Here is a 4,249-nt window from a genome sequence, read left to right on the forward strand (position 1 = left end):
TATTTATGGAAGATACCCAGCCGGGGAATAGCTGGGTCAAAAGGGGCCTCCAATCCTAATTCTTTGAGGTCTCTCCATACTGACTTCCACAGGGGTTGCACAGTCTACACTCCCACCAGCAGTGGAGCAGGGTTCCTCTTTCCCCACAGCCCTGCCAGCATTTGCTGTTGGTTGATTTTGTGATGGCAGCCATTCTTTTTGGGGTGAGGTGGAATCTCAGTGTTGTTTTCATTTGCGTGTCTCGAATGACCAGTGATGCTGAACATTTTTTTATATGCTTATTTGACATTTCTACTTTTTTTCCGAGAAATGTCTGTTCACTTCAGATACCCATTTTTAGACTGCGTCTTTAAATTTGGGAGGTCTGATTTTTTAAAAAGTTCTTTATATATTCTAGATAGTAGACATTTGTTTGAGGAACAGCTGGTGAAAATTTTTTCCCACATTGTGGGTTGTCTCTCTACACTGTAGGTCGTTTCTTTTGCTCTGCAGAAGCTTTTTAATAAGAACTCTTGTTCATTGTTGGTGCTAGCTCATGGGCAACTGAGGTTTTGTTCATAAAATCTTCCTACATCAGTGTCTTCAAGAGGTCTACCTAACCTCTCCCAGCCGATTTAGTATTTCTGTTTTAATATTTAATCCATTTTGATTTTAGTTTAGTGCATGGTGAGAAACACACCATAGTGATAGATGTGCACCCGTGTTCATAACAGCACAATTTGTAATAGCTAATTGGAAGCAGCCCAATTGTCTATCAACTGGAGACTGGTTAAAGGAAATGTGTGTATGTGTGTATGTGTGTGAAAAATATAAAATGGAGTACTACTCAGCCATAAAAATTGAGAAATTAGAGACATTCGTAGCTAAATGGATGCACACTGAAGTGATGCTCTTAAGTGATATACATAGGACAGGTGTAAATACTGAATAGTTTTTTATAACCCGCCCCAACTCCCCCTGAATAGTTTCTTTAGTGAGAGAAACAAAGTGTAAATAAGGACTAAAAGGTAAAATAGATAATGTGAAATAGGAAGAAAAGGAACAAAGAGGAAAGGGACACAGGAGGGGTGGAAAGGAAAGAAGGGAATGGAATCAATATGAGAAAATGAAAAACAATGGAAACAGGTGTAGATTGGGAGGGAGGGAGGGGTTGAAGGGAGGGCAGGGGAATGGGAAAATAGAACCAAGATTGATTATGTAAAGTTACAAAGTTCCAACAATGAATGTCATTATATTTTATCCATTAAATGTACCAATAAAATTAATGAAAGTTAAAAATGGGGGAGTTTTATGCAGTAGTTTAAGTTGGGGTGGGCTTGGGATGAGCGACTATGTAACAGCCTTGAGGGTGGGGCTGTCTAGGAACAGGATGTTCATACAGCGTAACACAGCAGGATATGTATTGTGAACACTGAAGCCAACTGGATCCGTTTTCAAGGCTAACAGAGAGGACGTAACTATATATTGTGAATACTAAAAATGTGTGTGTGTGTGTGTGTGTGTGTGTGTGCGTATGGAGGTGGCTTACACTGTGATTATAGAAAGTGTCACTCGTTGGGAGCAGTTGTGGATCTGCCTGTATCTGAGTAAACAGGAACAAAATAAGGGCTTAGGAGAATTCTTAAGGCCTGAAGACCTAAAAGTTTAAAACTTCTGCATTAGCAAGATCAATGGAATAAGTATGTCCATTGTGAGGGTGCTTTGAGGGGGCTTAATGATAGTGTGTCTCTGTAATAAAAATTTAAAATTTACACATTCACTGTGTATTTTAATCACAACTTGTACATTGTGAACAGCATAAGAAGTAACTGAGGAAACACTCCATTCAAAAGCTATTAAATGATTCAGCTAAGAAATTGCTCGAATCATTGACTAATGGGTGAAGTCCTGACCTAAGTGGGGCTGATGCTGAAAGATGCTTAATAATTTAATTTGTTTGAAGGTAAGAAATAGTTTAGAAGATGTTTACATTGTAAATCGAATTACTGTATTTACCAGGGAAACAGTGGTTTGGCATGCAACTCCAAATTAATCAAATTATGACTGAATTGTAGCCATACATCCACTGAAGTGAAAATCTATTCAGGCAGAGACCTGTATGCAAATATTTATGGAAGCTCTTTTCAAAAACAGTCCTGAGGGTCTGATTGTACCCATTTACAGCTTTCTGTAGAATATGGCTTACTTGCTGCATCTGATTCTTTGGCTTTAGATCCTTGAAACCAATTCTGCATCATCTGGAAAAATTCTACTTAAAATCTGGTTTAACAAAGATAAGACAAATAACTAGAAGGTCCTTACAATATCACTATTTATAATGAAAAAAACATGCCTATAAATCACAACAAAATGATAACCCAATAGTCAAGTGGGCAAAAAGATTTTCCAAAATATACTAACCAAATTAACAATATAACTCATTACATCCATCAGATTGCAAAATTGAAAAGTCAGTGGTCTTTTTTAAAAAGTGGATATGCAATGGCTCCAATAACACTCATTGAAAAGACCGTCCTATCTTCACAAATGCTTTTGAACTTTTGTTGACAATCTGTTGCCTATATGTATGTGCGTTCATGTCTGGACTGTTCTTAATCATTGAGCTTTGTGCCAGTTCCACAGCCTTGATTATGGTAGCTTTTGAATAAGTGTTGAATTCAGGCATTGTTTCTTCTCCAACTTTGTTCTTTTGCAAAGTTTATTTTGGCTATTTTAGGTTTTCCACATTTTCATATAAAATTTAGAAGCGTCAATTTCTACCACAAAAAATAAACCCCAAACAAAAACCCTTTGGACATTTTGACTGGCGCTGTGTTCTTATCAATAGATCAAGTTAGGAAGAACAGATAGCTGTCTTGTGAACATGCTATATGTCTGCATTTATTTAGGTTTCTTTAAATTCTCAGCACCATTTTATAATTTTCAGTACCAGTCTTGCACAACTTTTGTTTGTCTCCAAGCATCTCATATATATTAGTGTTACTGCAATTTTACAATTTTTTTTTGGTCAAAGAGGGGAGCCTGACTCCTCTCCCTTCTAAGATGGGCAACCTTAAGGCCCCCATGCTGATTGCTTGCCCAGCCTCTCGCAATGCCAGGTGCTGTGGGCCACAGACCAGCAGGCTCAGGTGTGAGCCTGCAGGGTGAAAGAGACTTTGCAGGCCAAGTATGCCAGGCCTAGCACCTGGTGAGGCTAGTCTGGCCCGGATGCAGAGTTGAGGACTGAACTCGGGTCCTTGCGCTTCTAAGGCAGGCAGTGGAACCACTGAGCTAAATCCCTTGCCCACAATTTTACAATTGTTAACTTGCAAGTGTTTGTTGCTAGCATTCTGCAATGCCATTGATGTGTATATATTGATTTTGTATCATGCAACCTTGTTAAACAATTTTAATTGTTCTAGTAACTTTTTTATAGAGTTAGTTTTCTACAAAGATGTTCATAGCATCTGTGAATATGTTGTTGGGCAAGGGCTCGATCTCAGACATACATGGAAGTTGATACTGTGACAATGAGTTTTTGCAAAAAGATAAAGCTTGAGCCAGGGATGTAGCTCAGTGGTACTATGCCTTTCCGGCAAGTGCAAGGTCCTGAGTTCGATCCCTGGTACTGGAAAAAAAAAAAAGATAAAGCATTACTGAGTGGCCAACTGGAAAGAAGGCCAGGCCCTATATGCTCAACTCTGCCTCCTCGATCAGCTGTCAGTGAGTTTGTGGGAGCTGCTTGTTCGCTGGATGCATCCTCACAGGTTATATGTCTCTTTGAAGTGTCCACTTTCTTTCTTTCTTTCTTTCTTTTCTTTCTTTTTTTGATGAGGTCTCACTATGTAGTTCAGGCTGCCTTGAACTCACTGTGTAGCTCAGGCTACAGCCTCAAACTCATGGTGATCTTCCTACCTCAGCATTCTGAGTGCTTCATGTCCATTCTTGAAAAGCTGGTTCCAGACAGTAATAATCGTTAGTAACAGACCTGGAGGCTTTTCTTGGAAGACAAGTTAAGAAATTTATGACCAGGTCTGTGCAGGCTTCAGCCAATTTCAAATATAGCTTTGTCTGGTCTTGTGGTCTATTTGCTTGATTCTGCAACATAAAGAATCTCCATTTTTACTTACTTTAAAAGCAATAAATTTTGGCCGGGCATGGTGGTGCACGCCTGTAATCCCAGCACTTGGGAGGCTGAGGCAGGAGGATCACTGTGAGTTTGAGATCAGCCTGTGCTACACAGTGAATTCCAGGTCAGTCTCAAAAGCCA

This window comes from Fukomys damarensis, unplaced genomic scaffold (assembly GCF_012274545.1).
Source record: "Fukomys damarensis isolate Sample0158 unplaced genomic scaffold, DMR_v1.0_HiC HiC_scaffold_35, whole genome shotgun sequence".
Classification (NCBI taxonomy): domain Eukaryota; kingdom Metazoa; phylum Chordata; class Mammalia; order Rodentia; family Bathyergidae; genus Fukomys; species Fukomys damarensis.